The sequence below is a fragment of the Coregonus lavaretus genome (genome assembly GCF_964263955.1).
Source record: "Coregonus lavaretus genome assembly, chromosome: 5".
Lineage (NCBI taxonomy): Eukaryota > Metazoa > Chordata > Actinopteri > Salmoniformes > Salmonidae > Coregonus > Coregonus lavaretus.
In genome coordinates this window covers 39491073-39514640 of record NC_139992.1, presented here as the reverse complement: position 1 = coordinate 39514640, position 23568 = coordinate 39491073, and the positions used below count along the sequence as shown (strand labels likewise).

Sequence of the window (23568 nt, the reverse complement as noted above, 5' to 3'; positions counted from 1 at the left end):
TGAGAAGGCAACAACTGTTGGCGCAATTATTAGAAAATGGAAGACGACGGTCAATCACCCTCGGTCTGGGGCTCCATGCAAGATCTCACCTTGTGGGGCATCAATGATCATGAGGAAGGTGAGGGATCAGCCCAGAACTACACGGCAGGCAGGACCTGGTCAATGACCTGAAGAGAGCTGGGACCACAGTCTCAAAGAAAACCATTGGGAACACACTACGCCGTCATGGATTAAAATCCTGCAGCGCACACAAGGTCCCCCTGCTCAAGCCAGCGCATGTCCAGGCCCGTCTGAAGTTTGCCAATGACCATCTGGATGATCCAGTGGAGGAATGGGAGAAGGTCATGTGGTCTGATGAGACAAAAATAGAGCTTTTTGGTCTAAACTCCACTCGCCGTGTTTGGAGGAAGAAGAAGGATGAGTACAACCCCAAGAACACCATCCCAACCGTGAAGCCTGGAGGTGGAAACATCATTCTTTGGGGATGCTTTTCTGCAAAGGGGACAGGACGACTGCACCGTATTGAGGGGAGGATGGATGGGGCCATGTATCGCGAGATCTTGACCAACAACCTCCTTCCCTCAGTAAGAGCATTGAAGATGGGACGTGGCTTGATCTTCCAGCATGACAACGATCCGAAACACACAGCCAGGGCAACTAAGGAGTGGCTCCGTAAGAAGCATCTCAAGGTCCTGGAGTGGCCTAGCCAGTCTCCAGACCTGAACCCAATAGAAAATCTTTGGAGGGAGCTGAAAATCCGTATTGCCCAGCGACAGGCCCGAAACCTGAAGGATCTGGCGAAGGTCTGTATGGAGGAGTGGGCCAAAATCCCTGCTGCAGTGTGTGCAAACCTGGTCAAGACCTACAGGAAACGTATGATCTCTGTAATTACAAACAAAGGTTTCTGTACCAAATATTAAGTTCTGCTTTTCTGATGTATCAAATACTTATGTCATGCAATAAAATGCAAATTAATTACTTAAAAATCATACAATGTGATTTTCTGGATTTTTGTTTTAGATTCCGTCTCTCACAGTTGAAGTGTACCTATGATAAAAATTACAGACCTCTACATGCTTTGTAAGTAGGAAAACCTGCAAAATCGGCAGTGTATTAAATACTTGTTCTCCCCACTGTACGTACGTTAAAGAACAATCACACTGTATTGACTATATTCACTATCTAGACATGCATCTGGAGTACAAAGTATCAATCATGTTCATTCTGTTTTACCCTTATCCTTTCATAACACATTATAAAACATATCAATTAATACTTAAACATGGTTTAAACATGTCATCCGTAACCCATTCTCAACCACATATTTAAGCATTTACCAACAGCCATCCTCCCTGGCCCTTGAGATTATGTGCATGTGGCTATGTGTCAGGTCATAAGCACAAACAAGTGATAACACCAGTTCCATTGTTACTCCAATCTCCACACAGCTACCACAAGAAGTTATAAATAATAATAATAATAATAATCTCCATCACATGTCATTGACATACCCAGATCAGCTGCAGGGAGTTATTAGAAGCACAGCGTTTGCACTTAAGAAATGTCTCTGCTCTGTTTGAACCCTAATTGGTTCTTAATCCATAAGCATTTAAGGCATATAGGTGTTTCATTCTACAACCTACTGTATGTACTAGAAAATCATCCATAAAGTCTACAAACACTCTACATTTATTCACTCTGTGATACGGTTGGATCCTATACGGTTGGATCCTATCCTATATATTATTATTCTCCTGTAAATGGTTCAGTGCCTATAATTTAGGCTGTGTAGAATGGGGCATAAAGGAAATTACCTCTACAAGATTATGCTGATAAGGAAAACAGCATACAGTTTTGGCCTGTGTATTCATTTGCCTATAACTAATCAGAATTCCATTATGTTTACATAAAAAATGAGAATACTTCAAAATAATAAGATCCTGCCATGGAAAAGAAGACTGGGTGGACATCGTGGAAAGGAGGGGAAATAACTCACACCTATGGTATTATTTTATGTATCATTAAGGCAAATGTAGGGAAAAGTCAAAGGTAAAATAATGATATTAGTAATAAGCATGGATATGTTGTAAAATTGAAAACCTATATGCCTTGGGAGTGTTTATGGATTGAGAGTCAGTTGAGGGGTGAATACAGAGCAGAGACAATTTGTGTGTTTTTCATAAAAACTCCCTGCAGCTGGTTTGGGAATGTCAATGACGTGATGGCTGTGTGGAGATTGAAGTAACAATGGAACTAGTGTTAGCATTTCTTTATGCTTATGACCTTATGACCTGACACATGGCCACATGCACATAATCTCAGGTGCTGGGGAGGATGATGAATGATAAATGTTTTATAATGTGTTATGAAATGATAATGGTGAAACAGAATGAACATGTTTGATATTTTATAATCCAGATATATGTTTGAATAATAATATAGACATTGAGTATATGATGTGTTCTTTCACAGGGGTTTTAAACTGTGGCCATGGGGTTTGTTATAGACATATGGTTTGGATTACATTAGTTTTTTAAGAAGGGGCCTAGGCACGCAGCCAATAGAATGATAGAATGAGAGGCTGCATATGGGAAAAAAAGCATTCATGACATTTTGGAGTGAATAATGTGTAACAGCTGGACGTTGAAAAAGAGGGGTGGTGCAGAGTGCAGAACTAAAAAAAAGATGGGACTGTATGCATGTTTTTCCATATGTGTCTATATAAAGAGACATCTTAGCCAGAGGGAGTCAGTCTTTTTCCTTCACGGAGAAAGGCTCAGGCTTTGTTCTTCAATAAAGTCTAAATTCTTAAATTCACAGGCTCCGATGTCTTGAGAGATATTTTTGAGTTGATTATCTAGTCAAATGTTTCTACAACATATTTGGCACCCCAGATGGGACTGGATAGGGATCAGTGACGGTATACATTTGCAGTTGTGAAACGGCTTGGACGGACCATACAAACAAAAGCGGCCGTTTTTAAAAGGTAAGCCAAGTTCTTACTAATATAGTATAAACGTTTGTGTGGTCCGATCCGGGGCTCGGCAACATCTAAAGAAATACCAAGTAGGTCTCTCCAAATTTAAGAACCAGAAAGTTAGACACTAGGAGCTTTTGAATTTAAGAATACATGTCGCTGTTGTTTGTCTGAACCGTCTGTTCAATTGAATTGATTCTTTTGATTCATTTGATTCAGTTGATTCATCTTGCTGATTGCTCTGTCTGGGTCATTTCGACACGGGTGGTTGTACGGCTGGTTGAGCGATCAGACAATAACATGTTAAGTCCTACAGATACCGCTTTAGACGTGTTGGGGGGAGTGAATCGTCTTGAGGACTGCTTAGGTAGGCAGAAATCCTGGGTAATGCCGCTTCTTTTTCTGTGTTGAGGAAGTGTAACAGAAAAAAAATAGGGCAGAATTGACAGGTCGCTTAGGAAAGCGTAGTTGTCCCGCTGGTTGAGCGATCAGACAATAACATGTAGAAGTCCAGGTATGTTGAGCAAGTGTAATACCTAGGGGGCTAAATAAATAGAAATCCTTTGGATACCGCTTTCCATAGGACTGAACGGACAGGTGGCTACTTACGGATACCGCTCTGATGAGAAATTCTTTGTTGGAGGTCTGCACAGGTAGGTAGGGAATCATCCTGGGTTGTGATGATGCCAAAAATTAGGTAGGGTCTATCAGGTAATAAAGTTAGGTCATCCTGAGTAGGTGAATGGGTTAAATAGCTACAAGGGCTTCCAAATTTTGATAAAGTGTTATATATAGAGTAGGTTTGCTCATCGCATATGGGGAATGGGTTGCTTGGGCGGCTGTGAGTCATTCAACTGTCTGATTCATTTGGGCACAAGTGGCTACTCATCTGTGTGAGTGAGAATAATATGAAATCCTGCAAGTAAATAGCCTTTCTGTAAGGAAAGGAAATCTATTTGAGGTTGTTTGAAGCTTCTGTCTGATGGAGAAAAGGGTGTGCCCAATCTCACATTAGGAAAGAGAAGAATAAATGGTGCGTGGATATTCATTGACCAACTGAGTGTAGAAAATTCACGTTACCAGGAGGGGTAGAATAAATCCTGTTGGAGGAACAGGTCACGTTTATTGGTGTGGTCATATGACGTCTATGCATTGTATTTTGATAAATCTGTTAGGGTATGTTTCTGACGATATATTTATAAACTTTAGAGGTAATGCAGTATTATGATAAATTGACTAAGTAAAATAATAACTAGGATAGAGTTAACATTCCAAATTTGGGCCTTTTGATAGAATAAAATATTCCTGTAGGTTATACAGAGTAATTAAGGGCGTTTAAGAACAACATTGTATAAATATGGAATAAAAGTGGTATAATTATGTAAATTAGTCGCACTCTGAAGTTTGAATGATGAGATATAGAGGTGTGTTTGATAATTATATATACATTGAAATAATAAGCTTTTCTTGTAAATTATATCTTGGAGTTTAGTACAACAATGCCTGTCATAGAATTTTGTAAGATCAGGGAATAGTGACCAGTCTATATGATTCTAGTAGGATTCTATGACTAAGGGAAAGGATTTGGGTAATTTGTTGGTTGTTCCGCTGAGACTAGATGTTGATTAACTGATTTGTGGCAATTAAGAATAATTAGAAACATGAATGGGTTTGGTAGATATGAATAAATTGGAATATAATGAATTTTATGTGAGTGTGGTAAATACGAGGGATTGGATAAAATTATAAGTGTTGACTTGCTCAAACACGTAGACAGATGTGGAAATGGGAGAGAGTACATAGGACATGTGGTAGAATTAAGCATTGTAATAAACTATCTATTATTTCAGAGGCAGATATATAATTCATTTGGTTAGATTGTTAGATCTGTTTCCAAATCAATGAATGTGGGGTTTGACTTGTTGACTGCTAAGTTGATTACGTTGAGCGTGTGAGATCTGTGTCCTTCAGAACTATTTTCTGATAAAGTGTGGTATGTGCCAGATACTAAAACTACTGACCATTATCATTGGAATAAAAGAGGATTAACTTGTCATTTCGATAAAGCATAGATTCTGCATCGCTGAACAGAGTCTAGGTTTTCTAAGTATATTTTAGCTATAGTTGGGGGTTGTTTAGATTGAAGGAACAGTCAGGATAAGATTGGAAGATCTAGTAGCTGCTTCTTTTCGGACTGAAGGACTCACTTATTCAACGGGAAGGAGTGAGGAGAGACTATATTCTAAATAAGCGTACTGTCAATTGCGATAAAGTTATGGCCATAATTTGAATTGTTTAGGTAGACAGGAATGAAAGTAAGGTATTTTAGTATTATGAATATACATATATTATTAGTTATTGTTGAGATGTGAATAGATTTGACTAATGCCATGAATTAGTTTCCGGTAAAAAGAGAGTTATACTTGTTTGACTGTATCGAGCTGAAATAGTTATTTAAAGAAAGTTTGAATAGTTGGATGGAAAACATCTATTTGACAAAATTCTAATTGTTATTACTTTATTCTATGGTTTGTGTCACCAGTGGTGTATGCGAATATTTGGTGAATTGTAGAATGATAATGTATTTTCATTACGTAAACCAGGGGATGCAAGAAGCTTTGCCTATTATGCTATAGTGGGTTCTAGATTTGTTGAATAAACAAACTTATATTTTAAGCTAAAGTAATGCAATAGGCTACAATTATAACATTGTCAGAAAAAGGCACTATACGCTCATCTGTGGTCCGCTGTAGCTCATTTGGTAGAGCACGGTGCTTGCAACGCCAGGGTTGGGTGTTCGATTCCCGAGGGGGGTTAGTATAAGTATAATAATGTATGAGCCTACTGATTGTGAGTCGCTTGGAATAAGAGCATCTGCTAAATGACTAAAATGTTAACGGAGAGTAGACTATGTGGTAGTAATTTTTAGTCATTGAATAAGGTTTTGCTAGATGAAACGAGTGACAATGGTGAAATATGTCTATAGATAAATTGGATTGTGATAGATGGATGATTTTAATATATGATGGTAAACTACAGCAAGTGTTTGGTGTTACTTGTAGCTTGCTTAGAAATGATAGTTAATTCATTCTGTAATGGCGGAGTGATGGTATAATTGCGTGGCTATGATTTTAGTTGATTACAGGAGAAATAGGATATAGTTTACGACGCATGGAGAAGTGAATGTCTTATATGGTAATAGATCAATTGAACCAAACATGACGTTACTACGGCAATTTAGGATTGTTAATGTTGTTAAGTTGGGGTTTTTAAACCCTATGATAGAGGTAAATGCAGAACGCTGTTTGAAAGTGGTTTATTAGGTTTGCTAGGAAAAATTGAATAATTTCCATTTTTGTCTGTGGATGTTGGACATTGGAGCTTGCTGAAACGTGAGAGCGCTATAAGGGACATTATGGGTTACGTTAGGTGTACGGGGATTGTGTGTTTTGTGGGAGGTCGTGGAAGGTGGAATGTTATCGGCAGGAGATTGCTAGCTATTTAGCGGTGAAAGCTAGTGTGGTTTTCGTTGGGTGACGTCACTTGCTCTATGAACTGGAAGTAGATGCTTTGTGTGGCACTGGTGGAGCGACGGGTAACAGTGCTTCGATGGTGAATGTTGTCAATGTGTGCAGAGGGTCCCTGGTTTGAATCCAGTAGGGGACAGAAAGCAAATCTTTTACATTGATGTTATTGATGTGAATTACTGGTTTCATTGATAACATTACAGGAAAGATGTCCTACCAATCTATGTCGAATAGGATAACATAGTAATATAAATTGTATATTGGTGAATTGGATGTTTTATTGGTTTATTATTATAAATATAAAATAATTTGTCATCTGTTGAGGTACCGTTATGAGGGAAATTAGCGGTAGAGTATGATAGATATAGTAGAGGGTTTAAAAAATAAGTTAATTGGGTGATGAGACAGGTTGACTTAATGTTGAATGAGATTGTTTAATAGAAGTAAATGTTATTAGGTAGTATTGCTTTGTGGAGACGATTAACTAATGAAGAACATGTCTCGATAGTTGAATAAGGAACGATATTTGATAATTGATCATTTTATTATGACATTATATAGTTTTTTTAAACAGCAGTGAGTTATGATGATGTTTTATTACTTCAGATAACGATAATTGTTTATAGTACGTTGAACCTTGGGAGGTAGTTGTTGCTGTTGACTTGATGGAGTAAGTAGACATCTTTTTATGGGTTTTGGATTATGAAACAATAAGTTTATATTTGGGGGGAAAAACAAACATCAGTGCAACAGTTTGCAACGTTTAAATTACTAAAATGGGGTTATAGGTTTATAGTGGAAGGTGTAGTTAACTTAATAGAATGGGTTATTATCTAGTGTCTTCTAAGTGGGAGTTTTCTTTTAAGGATTGATGGGAGTCTCCTATAATATTAGGTTAGGGGTAAAGTAGGACGACGTATCAAACAATTTTAAATCGATGCTGGGGTTAATGATTGTTGATGAGATAGGACTGGGGATATATGTATGATGTTTTGTGTGTAATTACTATCTTTGGATTGTTGATTATATGTTAACGACATGTATACTTTCTCTTCCAGGAACATGGGGATTTCTTTATTGGGAGGTTGAAAAAGTCTGTCGGCTAGGGTGGAACTAGTTAGTAAAATTAAGTAGGTTTATTTTTAGGTTGTCATAATGGCTACCAAAATAAATAAGGCCTGGCCATTTTTGTTTGTTTATTGTTTTACTATGTGGTGTTCAAATAACCACAAACAAACTACTTAGTATGAAATGTTAGTTGTATAGGATTTTTATTTCTATTTGTTGTTTGATGGGATGGAAGTGAAATATCTTAAAGGAGCATACACATGTAATTTGGGTTATTTACTGAGGGATAAGTAAAATATGTATGATTTATTTTGAAAAGAGTTGTACTAAGGAATTACAACATTTATGAAAGGTTTTGATGGTTGTTAGAAGTAGTATACTATAGGATGAAACAATTCATTGAATGATTTCAATGACCTCTGAAATCTGTCCTGGCTTTATAGTGTGACCTGATCACCCGCACTATGAATTCTAGAGGCATGCTGAATTAAGGGGTTAGATAAAATAAGGATAGTTGTGAAGAAGTTTACAAATTGGAAAAATCCTATATATAAATTAGTCTAAACAGGACAAGGATGTAGTGAGAAAGTTAGTCCTGAAGGAGAAGTATTCCTTGAATAGTGTTATGGAATACAGTTTAGTAAAGATATGCTCAAGGGTTGTCATTTTAAGGTTAGTTATTATGTTAGGTTTGATAGGCAATATTGTTTTGTTTTGTTTTTTGTACACATGAATCACGATGTGATGTATGTGTCCAAGGGGGGAAGTTGGGATTACAGAGGTTTTAATGGTTTATTATGGTTTTGTGGGGAAATATGCAAGGTGTATTAAGGATGTGAGCAGTAGTAATAATGTGTTATGGGTTAGGTTAAATCATTTTTGTGATAGGAGGCATGGTGTAGAGGTGGTCTGTCTATGAGATAAGTGGACTACAACAAGCTGGAAGTGGGTGTGCTTCATAATCTCAAGGCTTCTCTTGACGGATGAGAGGACATGAGTAGCATACTGTGTCTCGCCTAACATAACAATGTTCTTAAGATTTTATTTTCATGGGTGAAGATAACTATGCCCAACTGATTAGGATAATCTGAGTATTTTCTGTGCCCTGGAGACTATGTGATGGCAAATGACTACAGAAGAAAGAGCTGGGAAGACCCTATGTGGAGGGGCCTGTACCAGGGTTGTTGGCTACCTTAATGATGGTAAAACTGGTGGAGACAGATACTTAGATTCATGTTTCCCACTATAGGAGTGTTCCAACCTCAGCCATTGGGTAGCATTGTTGTCTTTTGTGTGTGTCTGTGCTTGTGTCTTTGCAGCAGTAACTCTGAGCTTCCCTATGGGAAGGCTGATAGAAGGAAACTTTTCACAGACCGATGTCGATAGATTAAGAGGGACTCTGGCTGATCCGGAGACCCTAGTGACGGGGGAAGGTTAACAACAGAAGTGACCTACATATCGTTGTCTAGGTTATACCAACGATGGTACTGATAGAGGGGAGTATCGGGTATCATCTTAACCATTGTACCAGAGTGAGGGAACTGATGATTGAGAGATTCCAGACCTCCAAGATGCACCAGATATCCTTATCATTGATTTCTATGTACTTGACTAGTTACCTGAGAATAAGGGGAATGGAGTACTGATAATAATAATAAAGAGCAGAAGAACAAGACATAGAAGGGATATAGACAGGAGTAGAATGTGGATTCTTGCACAGGCAGGAACCATAACTGAAAATACAGGAAGGGATCACTATTAAAATACAAGGGTTAAAATATTATTGGTGTGTGAGAAACCAGCACAAAGAGTATGGGGAAGTCACATGGGGTAGTGTGACCTTAAGGTAATGAAAGAAAGAGATAGGTGAATCATAGACATAAGGAAAACAGTCCAAGACTTAGATAAACAATTTGATGTAGTATTTGGTGTTAGATTTCCAGAGGAGAGTGTTATTAGAAGAGAGAAGTGTAAGCAATTGTTAGAATAGGAACAAGGAAAGGGAAACACCAGAGTAATGTCAAATAGAGTATGAGCAAAAATATAGGAATGTTACAATAAAACAATTGGGTTATATAATTTGGAAGAATTCAAGGGAGAATGTGAAACATAATGATTTGTCATATAGACAATGTTAATAGGGATGTTTTGGATTGGAAATTAACTCAACTGAACTGTTATGATCTGTCCTTTCCTGAGGTTACAACGGATGGTGTCGTAATGCATTGCAGAGATCAATTGGCTCAGAACGGTGTAAACCTCAATAAAAAACAAAAATCCTCTACTCGGCTGAAGAGGAACAACAAAGGCGTTGAAGAGGTTCCTGTCTGACCCACCTCTGCCCTGAATCCAGTATCAAATCAAAGCAATCAAATGCCTTCTCTTTTGTGTTTTTTTTTTCAAGAATGTGAGGAAAGAGGTCTATGCAAATGCAACGTTCTTCCTAGTTTGGGTATGCTGGTTTGCATATGGACAAAACAGGATGATGGTGGAGGTGTGGCGGTTTAGGTGTGACATTGGAATTGGGACATTGCTATGGGTAATCCAAGATGAACTATGAAGAACATAATGAAGAACATAATGAAGACGCCAGAAGATTGAGTGCCGGTAGAGGAAGGGAGTGTTAGTTGAGGTAGTATATTGATTAAGGAGGTATTATACACTACTAAATTTATAGTAATTTGGACAATGCATTAGGGTACTGATCTGATGTAATTTTGTTATGAGGAAGTTAATGCTATAATTATTATAACATACATGTACATTCGGCCAGTATCGAGATGTGCCAAGGTGAGAGTTTTAACTTTGAATGATGGAACAAAGGTGACTAATTAAGAATTGTCATTCTAAAGTTGTTTTGGGTAATTGATTATGATTATAAATTATAAGTGGACTGACTGATCTGAATAACTTATTAATATTAATGCTTAGTGATGTTGACATGGCAATTACTTGATTAGATATGGATATTGATTATTTTGATTGTTATAATACTTGTGATATGACTGATTAATCTTTGTATTGATGGGACATTGATGGAATGTCCCATAGGGGGGATTTATGGTATTATTTTATGTATCATTAAGGCAAATGTAGGGAAAAGTCAAAGGTAAAATAATGATATTAGTAATAAGCATGGATATGTTGTAAAATTGAAAACCTATATGCCTTGGGAGTGTTTATGGATTGAGAGTCAGTTGAGGGGTGAATACAGAGCAGAGACAATTTGTGTGTTTTTCATAAAAACTCCCTGCAGCTGGTTTGGGAATGTCAATGACGTGATGGCTGTGTGGAGATTGAAGTAACAATGGAACTAGTGTTAGCATTTCTTTATGCTTATGACCTTATGACCTGACACATGGCCACATGCACATAATCTCAGGGGCTGGGGAGGATGATGAATGATAAATGTTTTATAATGTGTTATGAAATGATAATGGTGAAACAGAATGAACATGTTTGATATTTTATAATCCAGATATATGTTTGAATAATAATATAGACATTGAGTATATGATGTGTTCTTTCACAGGGGTTTTAAACTGCGGCCATGGGGTTCGTTATAGACATATGGTTTGGATTACATTAGTTTTTTAAGAAGGGGCCTAGGCACGCAGCCAATAGAATGATAGAATGAGAGGCTGCATATGGGAAAAAAAGCATTCATGACATTTTGGAGTGAATAATGTGTAACAGCTGGACGTTGAAAAAGAGGGGTGGTGCAGAGTGCAGAACTAAAAAAAAGATGGGACTGTATGCATGTTTTTCCATATGTGTCTATATAAAGAGACATCTTAGCCAGAGGGAGTCAGTATTTTTCCTTCACGGAGAAAGGCTCAGGCTTTGTTCTTCAATAAAGTCTAAATTCTTAAATTCACAGGCTCCGATGTCTTGAGAGATATTTTTGAGTTGATTATCTAGTCAAATGTTTCTACAACACACCATGCAGCAGGACACCTTCAGCTGCGGGGTCTTAGTAATGCAGGTTTGATAGTTATATTTTCAATAATGAATGGTTAGCTGTTATGTGACAATTAGGTCAAAAACGATTTTCTTTTTTGGTGTAGATGGCCAAGGAAGTTGCACAGAACTTCCCCAACATCCCCTCCCAAATGGATATAGAACCTTCACAAAAACACATGGAGCAACTGAAAATAAATGGCTGAGGATATACTAAAAATGTCTGGTATGTAATGAAATTTCATTGAAAGTAAATGTCAATTCTTTATTTTTATGTAGTTGTGTGGGACAACCATATGTTCAGTTCATGTCTATGATTTCAGAGTTCAACAAAGCCAACAACTGCTTCATATGTGCCACTGATAAAGAACCTGGATGTGGCCCAAAGACTGACTGGGTTAGTAACTTTATTTAACATGTTTATAATCTTTTGGCAACAGTGATGGCATGTAAGACAATGTATGATATAACACAATGAATGGCTAATTTGTCATACTGCATTGATATTGAATATTATTTATAACGTGTTAGACTTTCTTCTATTTTAGATTGAATGTTTTGCATGCCAACGGTGGTTCCATGTGCTACAAAAGAGTTAAACAGAGTGAAGAACACAAACTGGAAGTGCAGTCTGTTGTTGAAACTGTATGCTATACCCCATCCACACTGAAGAGGCTCTGAAGTTTACATCAACCAGGAATAAAGAGAAAGTTAACACTGTGAAATGTTTAGTACTTATTTTAAGTAAAGTGTCCGTTGACATGTTGGAAAAGATTAAAGGTTTACAATTTCTGTTTAATTTGTCAACATTCAATTTTAATTCATTGATTTTCTGGCCACCATTATTGTGGTTACATGTTCAGTATATGTATCAACCAGCAAACCCACTGCAGCCTACCTTACTGGCCGTGCAGTTCACTCTCCGTCCATGCTTTGGACAATTATTAACACGACTCTCATACTTTGCCCTTTTCCTTTATGGTTGATATTAATGATCCTCTGTAGCTCAATTGGTAGAGCATGGCGCTTGTAACGCCAGGGTAGTGGGTTTGATCCCTGGGACCACCCATACGTAAAAATGTATGCACACATGACTGTAAGTTGCTTTGGATAAAAGCGTCTGCTAAATGGCATATTATATTATTATTATGATGAACAGAGATATTCTCTTTCTCTCTCTCCTATTGTGTACCACTGTTAAATACTGTGGCAAAATAAAGACTTAAGGAAAGGGAAAGTAAGTACTCAGAACTACCAATTATTAGATAAACAATAAAGAAAATGGTAAACAACACTGGACTAAACCCCATAATTGTCAAACTAATATTAATGTACAACAATATAGAAGATACATAACTAGAGGTTATGCTATAACTTAAGCACACATCTTAGGTGTGTAACTGACATGACCAAGGAGCTAAAATCGCATGAGATGAAAATGGACGAACAAAAGGGTATGCAATATAGAAGGGTAGTCAGTGGACATGCTGAACCATGTTTAAGTCCAGTAGGTCACATGACCAAGGAGCGATTTAAATTCTAAAGTTTGAAAAATGTATGTAAAATCATGTGAGAAGACAATGGACAAACTTATGTGTGCAATATAGAAGGGTAGTCAGCGGACATTCTGAAAGTAGTTTGAGGGTTGTAGGTCACATGACCAAGGAGCTATTGAAATTTGAAAAATTTGATATGTCCCCATGTTGATGGTCCCTAACTGCTGTTGGTGGACATAAGGAAAACTACAGGCGAATATCCAACCTGAATTTTTACCTCCATGTTTGTGGGCACCGTTTGTCACCATTATAGTGCAATTAATGTATTGTTTAGTGTTGTGTCTTTGCTGTCATGTATAAACAACAACAAAAGTTGTTTGCCCCACCAAGATTTACATGCTAAAATCGCCACTGACTATATAGCCTCAAAACATGGTTAAACCTATAACTTTGATAGCATGGATGGTCATTCCTTGCATCCATAGCGCTGTATATGAATTTTAGAGTGGTTACATTTCTCCAGCCCCATCCCTCAGCCTTTTACAGAAACAGTGTCAGGGATTCAATTCGTTATTGTTTCCTCTGCTGATTGCCGCTTTAAGATGTGTTACAAAGTGACGAGCAAACACCTTGAAACGGTCCTCCATGTATTTACTTGGATATCTCCTGGAGAATGAATACCCATGCGTAAATCCGATGCTTTTTTTTTTTTTGCACAAAGAGAAAATACTGTTCAACATAGATAGCATTGTTGTTCATGTCAACCAATAGATTTTCCTAACAGAATATAGACCTAGGATACTTACAGAAAGCCTGCGCTGCTCCTCTCTCTTTCACATGCGGCAGATCAGCGGTAAACATGCATGTATCTGTTGTGGAAAATCGTCCTTATCCTTATTAAAAATAAAGTACTTCCAGAGTTTTTTGAAGAATCAAGATAGACTTTACTGCAGAGCAACGAACTCTCAAACCCTCAGTTCTCAGTTTATATACAGTTTCATTCTTGCTCATAGTACACGCCTTTTCCTTAATCCCTCCCCGGTAAATTCACTCCACCATTGTTTCCAATCTTAACCGTCCCGCCCATCATGTTTATTCTTTAATAGTGGCGCAATTTGGCTTCTCCTCCTCCTAGTCCAGTGCTTCTCAATTATTTTATGTTACGCCCCCCCTAGGAAGAAGTAAACATTTCGCGCCCCCCAACTTTCCGCCGCGACTGTAAATAGTATCATTTGTCTATAAAATGGTTATAAGTACACCTCTGCATAACATTGTATCCTTATTAACATTAAAGAAAACAAAAAAAAAGAATAAAGAAAAAAATATAGATCAACTTACAACAAAGAATAACTTTATTAACATTGTTTTTTAGTCTGTAACAGAAAATACTTAATGAGGAAGTCAGGATTAATGGCTACAATGAGCACGTTTTGCAGTGCACAACTTTTCGATACGGGGTTTGAAGCATGATACTGCAACTCTCAGCTCCTGCTCAATGTTTAGCTGGGACCTGTACTTGGTCTTCAGTGCAGCAACAGCAGAGAAGCCAGTCTCACAAAGATAAGATGTTTCAAAAGGAAGAAGAATGCCCATGGCCCTCTGCCCTAAGAGTGGATACTGCCTCTTTACACTCAGCCAGAATTCACTGTCTGTGATGTGAACCTCAGTCTCAATGTGGAGTCAGACTTCATATCAATAAACTGGTCCTCCTCTGCAGAGCTGAAACCAATTGGAGCTGGTGCATTGAAAGGATCTCTCACTCAGTCATATTGGGAACTGTTTTCAGGGAAGTACTTTTTAAAGAATCCCATCAGTGATGAAATATGCTCCTTAATATATGGAATCACTGAGGTAGCATCATAGTCAGTAGTGTCAACAAATTCATGCAGGTTCTCGAATCAATCAGTATTTCCTTCATCAAGTCGCCTGCCCCACATTGCAAGCTTTCGAGTGAAAGAGCTGATCTTGTCTGTGACCTGAGGGAGGTGTTTATCTTTCCCTTGAAGCTGTAGATTTAGTTCATTTAGCTTTCCAAATATGTCACTCAGGTAGGCCAGTTTTGCCAGGAAGTTCTCATCACTAAATTTTTCTGCAAGGTCATACTTGTGCTCTTGCTCCGAAAACATTCTTATCTGCTCTCTGAGCTCAAAAACTTGGGACAAGACTTTTCCTCGTGACAGCCACCTTGCTTCACTGTGAAACAGCACAGCTTGATGTTCAGCTCCCATCTCCTCACAGATAGCAGAGAAGACTCTTGTTTTTAGTGGTCTGGTCTTTATAAAATTGACTACACCTACAATGTCAGTCATAACCTCACTTAATTCAGAGGAAAGGTGCCTTGATGCCAGTGCTTCTCTGTGTATAACACAGTGTGTCCACTCAGCATTAGGTGAGGCCTTCTTGATGAGTGCCCAAAGTCCTTTTCTCATCCCTGCCATGGTCTGTGCACCATCACTGCAAACACCAATGCAGTTCTCCCACTTTAGCCATTCTCAGTCAGGAAGCAGTCCAGCATTTTGAATAGCTCTTCAGCTGTGGCTCTGTCTCTGACATATTTACAAAAAAGTAGATCCTCACACAGGGAGTTTGTCATGTCAAAACGTACATAAGCGATAAACAAACAGTCTTTGTTGCTGTCAGTTGCTTCATCGAACTGTAAGGCAAAACGTTTGTCTTTGAGTTTATCTACCAGCTGTTCTTTAAGATCGTTAGCAATGTCATTTACACGTCTGGCGACGGTGTCATTGGACAGAGGGATAGTTTTTATTTTTGCAGCACTTGCGTCATCCAGCATGACAGAGACCATGTCTAATGCTGCAGGCAGTATCAGCTCCTCTGCTATGGAGTGTTATTTTTTGCACTGAGCAATTTGGTACGCCACCTTATATGATGCTAACAGTGCTCGCTGGTTTACTGAAGTAGCATTCACAAAGCGGGACGATTGTTGGCAATATTCGGCACGTTTTCGCTGAAAAAACTCAAGCGGCTTATCAGCGTGATTGGGGTGTAATGTCTTTAAGTGACGCCTTAATTTATTTGGCTTCATGCTGTCCGCTGCCAACATTTTTAGACACAGTAAACATACCAGTCTTTCCTCGTCTCCCACCGTAGTCACAGTGAAGCCAAGCGCTACATACGCTTCGTCATATTTCCTCGTCTTAGCTTTCGGGAGACTTACGTTTGTCTCATTATCTCCGTCTCTCTCCGCCTTTCTTTTCATCCCTGTTAGATATGTTTCCATGGTGTCTCTTAAGGGTTTGTTATCTGCACTTCATATCTCCTGCTCTGTGCTGTGTGCTCTTGTTCGGTGCAAAAAAAAGCCTACTCCCTGCTTTTTTTGGAGAAGGACTGTCCTAGTCAATCAGTTTTTAGAAACAATAGTTGCGCAACCAAACCTTATTATGGTGGTCCTCTGTAGCTCAATTGGTAGAGCATGGCGCTTGCAATCAACAACTTGCAAGTTTCTTCTTCTTCTGAGGGGTTTATCGGGATCCAACGTTATAGTACATTACTGCCAAAAACACTCCTCTCTTCTTTTAGAACTTCTTCAAATGTATCTCTGGTGAGAGCACGTGGCTGGTGTGGTATCGAAATAACGATGCTAATTATGCTGTGATGACAAGAAATCCGCTGACACTGTCCTTGATTATAATGGTTTATTACATCAAAGATTTCAGCTTCAATTTACAGACTCCTGCAGACATCTGGAGAACAACTGACCCAATCTCTAATATGTTATATTCTCCCCGTCCTTTGTTTCAACCATGGTATTTATAATATGTAACATAATATGGGTGGTTTTCCCATAAACCAATCCCTGGCCTCCACATAACAGACTTCCTCTGTTTTAGGGGGCCCCTATAGTAATGCTTTCCAGATGCTTCCGCAAGCTGAGTCAACTTCCTCTAACACACCATTTGCAAACGTCCGCAAAATCATAAACTGTTTAGATACTACACTGGTACTAGTAGATTCACGTTCCACGCCCCCAGAGTTTTCTCCGCTCCTTCTCAGCTGATTGGCAATATTCTCTAACCATTATTTTATTGAAGCAAATTATAAAAAAAACATTTAAAAAATTACAACAAGACAAATTAATGAACAGAATAAATACTTTATAAATTCCTCTGCGGTTTTAGGTTTTGTTCTTGCTATAATGTGTTTCGTTGGGTGCTTCATTACTGAACTAATGCTTAGTGAAATTGAAGTAATGGCTGGCTGGCTATCTATAGATCGAAAACGTGACCTTTTCTTGACTGCAGCTATTTAGAAAGCATATTCAGTGGTGAAATTCCAACCATTGCTAAAAACATGTTGAGTCAGGAGGACATCATCGCCAAAGTTGTCTAAGGGCAACTAATACACATATTTTTCTTAAGACACACTAGTGTGGTCATACATGATCTACATATACAGTGGGGAGAACAAGTATTTGATACACTGCCGATTTTGCAGGTTTTCCTACTTACAAAGCATGTAGAGGTCTGTAATTGTTATCATAGGTACACTTCAACTGTGAGAGACGGAATCTAAAACAAAAATCCAGAAAATCACATTGTATGATTTTTAAGTAATTAATTTGCATTTTATTGCATGACATAAGTATTTGATACATCAGAAAAGCAGAACTAAATATTTGGTACAGAAACCTTTGTTTGCAATTACAGAGATCATACGTTTCCTGTAGGTCTTGACCAGGTTTGCACACACTGCAGCAGGGATTTTGGCCCACTCCTCCATACAGACCTTCTCCAGATCCTTCAGGTTTCGGGGCTGTCGCTGGGCAATACGGACTTTCAGCTCCCTCCAAAGATTTTCTATTGGGTTCAGGTCTGGAGACTGGCTAGGCCACTCCAGGACCTTGAGATGCTTCTTACGGAGCCACTCCTTAGTTGCCCTGGCTGTGTGTTTTGGGTCGTTGTCATGCTGGAAGACCCAGCTACGACCCATCTTCAATGCTCTTACTGAGGGAAGGAGGTTGTTGGCCAAGATCTCGCGATACATGGCCCCATCCATCCTCCCCTCAATACGGTGCAGTCGTCCTGTCCCCTTTGCAGAAAAGTATCCCCAAAGAATGATGTTTCCACCTCCATGCTTCACGGTTGGGATGGTGTTCTTGGGGTTGTACTCATCCTTCTTCTTCCTCCAAACACGGCGAGTGGAATTTAGACCAAAAAGCTCTATTTTTGTCTCATCAGACCACATTACCTTCTCCCATTCCTCCTCTGGATCATCCAGATGGTCGTTGGCAAACTTCAGACGGGCCTGGACATGCGCTGGCTTGAGCAGGGGGACCTTGCGTGCGCTGCAGGATTTTAATCCATGATGGCATAGTGTGTTACTAATGGTTTTCTTTGAGACTGTGGTCCCAGCTCTCTTCAGGTCATTGACCAGGTCCTGCCATGTAGTTCTGGGCTGATCCCCCACCTTCCTCATGATCATTGATGCCCCACGAGGTGAGATCTTGCATGGAGCCCCAGACCGAGGGTGATTGACCGTCATCTTGAACTTCTTCCATTTTCTAATAATAGCACCAACAGTTGTTGCCTTCTCACCAAGCTGCTTGCCTATTGTCCTGTAGCCCATCCCAGCCTTATGTCATGCAATAAAATGCAAATTAATTACTTAAAAATCATACAATGTGATTTTCTGGATTTTTGTTTTAGATTCCGTCTCTCACAGTTGAAGTGTACCTATGATAACAATTACAGACCTCTTCATGCTTTGTAAGTAGGAAAACCTGTAAAATCGGCAGTGTATCAAATACTTGTTCTCCCCACTGTACATACATTTCAGGAGTTGATCATTGTAAGATATGCTCACACCTACTGCTGTGAAGGCAATAAATTAAGCTTAATGACAATTGTGTTAGATAACTACTGTGTGCTTTAAAGCTGTTATCCAAGATGAACTAGAACAATACAAATCTGGATTGAGGAATGGGAGTATGAAACATGGCAATATATAACAGATAAGCTTGCCAAAAAAACACGTTGTGTCTGTATACAGCCCTTAGCCGTGGTATATTGCCCATATACCAAACCCCTGAGGTGCCTAATTGCTTAAATAGACCCTGGATGAATGGTTAATGTCGTAGAAATATTTAACTCAAAAAACATCTCTCAAGAAACCGGAGCTTGTGAATTCAAAGTTAGACTTTATTATTGAGCAACAAATCTGAGGTGCTCAAATCAAATCAAATCAAATTTTATTGGCCACACGCGCCGAATACAACAGGTGCAGACATTACAGTGAAATGCTTACTTACAGCCCTTAACCAACAGTGCATTTATTTGTAATAAAAAAGTAAAATAAAACAACAACAAAAAAGTGTTGAGAAAAAAGAGCAGAAGTAAAATAAAGTAACAGTAGGGAGGCTATATATACAGGGGGGTACCGGTGCAGAGTCAATGTGCGGGGGCACCGGCAAGTTGAGGTAGTTGAAGTAATATGTACAGTGGGGGAAAAAAAGTATTTAGTCAGCCACCAATTGTGCAAGTTCTCCAACTTAAAAAGATGAGAGAGGCCTGTAATTTTCATCATAGGTACACGTCAACTATGACAGACAAAATGAGAAAAAAAATTCCAGAAAATCACATTGTAGGATTTTTAATGAATTTATTTGCAAATTATGGTGGAAAATAAGTATTTGGTCAATAACAAAAGTTTCTCAATACTTTGTTATATACCCTTTGTTGGCAATGACACAGGTCAAACGTTTTCTGTAAGTCTTCACAAGGTTTTCACACACTGTTGCTGGTATTTTGGCCCATTCCTCCACGCAGATCTCCTCTAGAGCAGTGATGTTTTGGGGCTGTCGCTGGGCAACACGGACTTTCAATTCCCTCCAAAGATTTTCTATGGGGTTGAGATCTGGAGACTGGCTAGGCCACTCCAGGACCTTGAAATGCTTCTTACGAAGCCACTCCTTCGTTGCCCGGGCGGTGTGTTTGGGATCATTGTCATGCTGAAAGACCCAGCCACGTTTCATCTTCAATGCCCTTGCTGATGGAAGGAGGTTTTCACTCAAAATCTCACGATACATGGCCCCATTCATTCTTTCCTTTATACGGATCAGTCGTCCTGGTCCCTTTGCAGAAAAACAGCCCCAAAGCATGATGTTTCCACCCCCATGCTTCACAGTAGGTATGGTGTTCTTTGGATGCAACTCAGCATTCTTTGTCCTCCAAACACGACGAGTTGAGTTTTTACCAAAAAGTTATATTTTGGTTTCATCTGACCATATGACATTCTCCCAATCCTCTTCTGGATCATCCAAATGCACTCTAGCAAACTTCAGACGGGCCTGGACATGTACTGGCTTAAGCAGGGGGACACGTCTGGCACTGCAGGATTTGAGTCCCTGGCGGCGTAGTGTGTTACTGATGGTAGGCTTTGTTACTTTGGTCCCAGCTCTCTGCAGGTCATTCACTTGGTCCCCCCGTGTTGTTCTGGGATTTTTGCTCACCGTTCTTGTGATCATTTTGACCCCACGGGGTGAGATCTTGCGTAGAGCCCCAGATCGAGGGAGATTATCAGTGGTCTTGTATGTCTTCCATTTCCTAATAATTGCTCCCACAGTTGATTTCTTCAAACCAAGCTGCTTACCTATTGCAGATTCAGTCTTCCCAGCCTGGTGCAGGTCTACAATTTTGTTTCTGGTGTCCTTTGACAGCTCTTTGGTCTTGGCCATAGTGGAGTTTGGAGTGTGACTGTTTGAGGTTGTGGACAGGTGTCTTTTATACTGATAACAAGTTCAAACAGGTGCCATTAATACAGGTAACGAGTGGAGGACAGAGGAGCCTCTTAAAGAAGAAGTTACAGGTCTGTGAGAGCCAGAAATCTTGCTTGTTTGTAGGTGACCAAATACTTATTTTCCACCATAATTTGCAAATAAATTCATTAAAAATCCTACAATGTGATTTTCTGGATTTTTTTTCTCAATTTGTCTGTCATAGTGACTTGTACCTATGATGAAAATTACAGGCCTCTCTCATCTTTTTAAGTGGGAGAACATGCACAATTGGTGGCTGACTAAATACTTTTTCCCCCCACTGTAGTACCCACTCAGATATCAGCTACTGTAAATGCATCTTCTGTATTTGATGTGTGCGTAAAGGGACAACCAAGGGGCGAGTTTTCAGCAATAGATATTGCGTTCTTGCGAGCTTCTCAATGTCTCATCATGTTTGAGAACATGGGAGAAGACTATCGTATTTCTAAACTGGGAATCCTACCGATTCCAGGGTTCTTTTGGTGTTCTGGAAATAATATATGGACTAATCTTCCTCCACTATTCAGGGGAATCTGTGGAGTGTGTACTTTAAACGACCTTCTTTACGTGGTTCAGCCTGTTGAATTTGTCCATACAAATATATTCAATAAAACCATTACAACTCTTAAAATTTTTTAGGGAATTAGAGGCAGTAGGATTATTCAATGAGCAGAAACAATTCAGGCACTGCAATTTCCCCAATACAAACAGCAGGATAAAATGGTACCATTTCAGCAGCATACAAACGGGCAATTCGTACCTTATAATAATAATCGAGGGAGAGGCAGGTCCAATGGTAATTCCAGAGGAGGAAGAAGGAGGTTTAACAGAGACATGGATACTTGCAATTATTGTAAACAATGGGGACATTGGGTTCGAGATTGTAACGTGAGAGTACAGGATGAGAAGAGACAGCGATATGGAGATAGAGAGAGGGGGAATTGGAATCCTGCCAAACCGTACCCTAATTCCCAGAATGAAAACCTAGAGAGGAGATGTCATTGTCCCCATAATGACATACAACACCGATAGGCAGGGAGAAGGATAAATACATGATCAATGCACCACAATTGCATATTTCGGATAGCCCATTAGAAATACCACAGTTAAGTTTATGTGTATCTGGTAAAATAATTCAATTTTTAATACAGTGAGGGAAAAAAGTATTTGATCCCCTGCTGATTTTATACGTTTGCCCTTTGACAAAGAAATTATCAGTCTATAATTCTAATGTTAGGTTTATTTGAACAGTGAGAGACAGAATAACAACTAAAAAATCCAGAGAAACACATGTCAAAAATGTAATAAATTGATTTGCATTTTAATGAGGGAAATAAGTATTTGACCCCTCTGCAAAACATGATTTAGTACTTGGTGGCAAAACCCTTGTTGGCAATCACAGAGGTCAGACGTTTCTTGTAGTTGGCCACCAGGTTTGCACACATCTCAGGAGGGATTTTGTCCCACTCCTCTTTGCAGATCTTCTCCAAGTCATTAAGGTTTCGAGGCTGACGTTTGGTAACTCAAACCTTCAGCTCCCTCCACAGATTTTCTATGGGATTAAGGTCTGGAGACTGGCTAGGCCACTCCAGGACCTTAATGTGCTTCTTCTTGAGCCACTCCTTTGTTGCATTGGCCGTGTGTTTTGGGTCATTGTCATGCTGGAATACCCATCCACGACCCATTTTCAATGCCCTGGCTGAGGGAAGGAGGTTCTCACCCAAGATTTGATGGTACATGGCCCCGTCCATCGTCCTTTTGATGCGGTGAAGTTGTCCTGTCCCCTTAGCAGAAAAACACCCCCAAAGCATAATGTTTCCACCTTCATGTTTGACGGTGGGGATGGTGTTCTTGGGGTCATAGGCAGCATTCCTCCTCCTCCAAACACGGCGAGTTGAATTGATGCCAAAGAGCTCGATTTTGGTCTCATCTGACCACAACACTTTCACCCAGTTCTCCTCTGAATCATTCAGATGTTCATTGGCAAACTTCAGACGGCCCTGTATATGTGCTTTCTTGAGCAGGGGGACCTTGCGGGCGCTGCAGGATTTCAGTCCTTCACGGCATAGCGTGTTACCAATTGTTTTCTTGGTGACTATGGTCCCAGCTGCCTTGAGATCATTGACAAGATCCTCCCGTGTAGTTCTGGGCTGATTCCTCACCGTTCTCATGATCATTGCAACTCCACGAGGTGAGATCTTGCATGGAGCCCAAGGCTGAGGGAGATTGACAGTTATTTTGTGTTTCTTCCATTTGCAAATAATCGCACCAACTGTTGTCACCTTCTCACCAAGCTGCTTGGCGATGGTCTTGTAGCCCATTCCAGCCTTGTGTAGGTCTACAATCTTGTCCCTGACATCCTTGGAGAGCTCTTTGGTCTTGGCCATGGTGGAGAGTTTGGAATCTGATTGATTGATTGCTTCTGTGGACAGGTGTCTTTTATACAGTTAACAAGCTGAGATTAGGAGCACTCCCTTTAAGACCACCCCTACTCCTTACCACCCCTACTCTGGGCCTACCTACTTTACTCTGGGTGGGTGGGTGTGTGAGAGAGATCAGTGTATATCAGTCCAGACCAGGGGTGTCAAATATATGGCCTGCGGCCCAGAACCAGCCCGCGAGCCCCTTCAATCAGTCCCGCAGAAGGTTTGAATAATGCTAAAAATAAATACATTGGGGGAGAAACTCATTTGACATTTAAAATTACTAAAGCCAAATCAAAACTGTGTAGAAATTATAATGAACCTACATTTATAGTAGTCACTC

At 39.5% G+C, this 23568-nt stretch overlaps 1 long non-coding RNA gene across 1 annotated transcript in view; it reads left to right on the top strand.

The window, feature by feature from the left end:
• The window catches only part of LOC311130153, a 31819-nt gene extending 19579 nt beyond the window's left edge, over positions 1-12240 (top strand). Inside the window, exons 3-5 of the long non-coding RNA XR_014613337.1 lie at positions 11640-11758; positions 11856-11929; positions 12081-12240. This is a non-coding gene — a long non-coding RNA (uncharacterized lncRNA). The remainder of the gene's footprint in view (positions 1-11639; positions 11759-11855; positions 11930-12080) is intronic.
• Positions 12241-23568: the final 11328 nt, after the last annotated feature.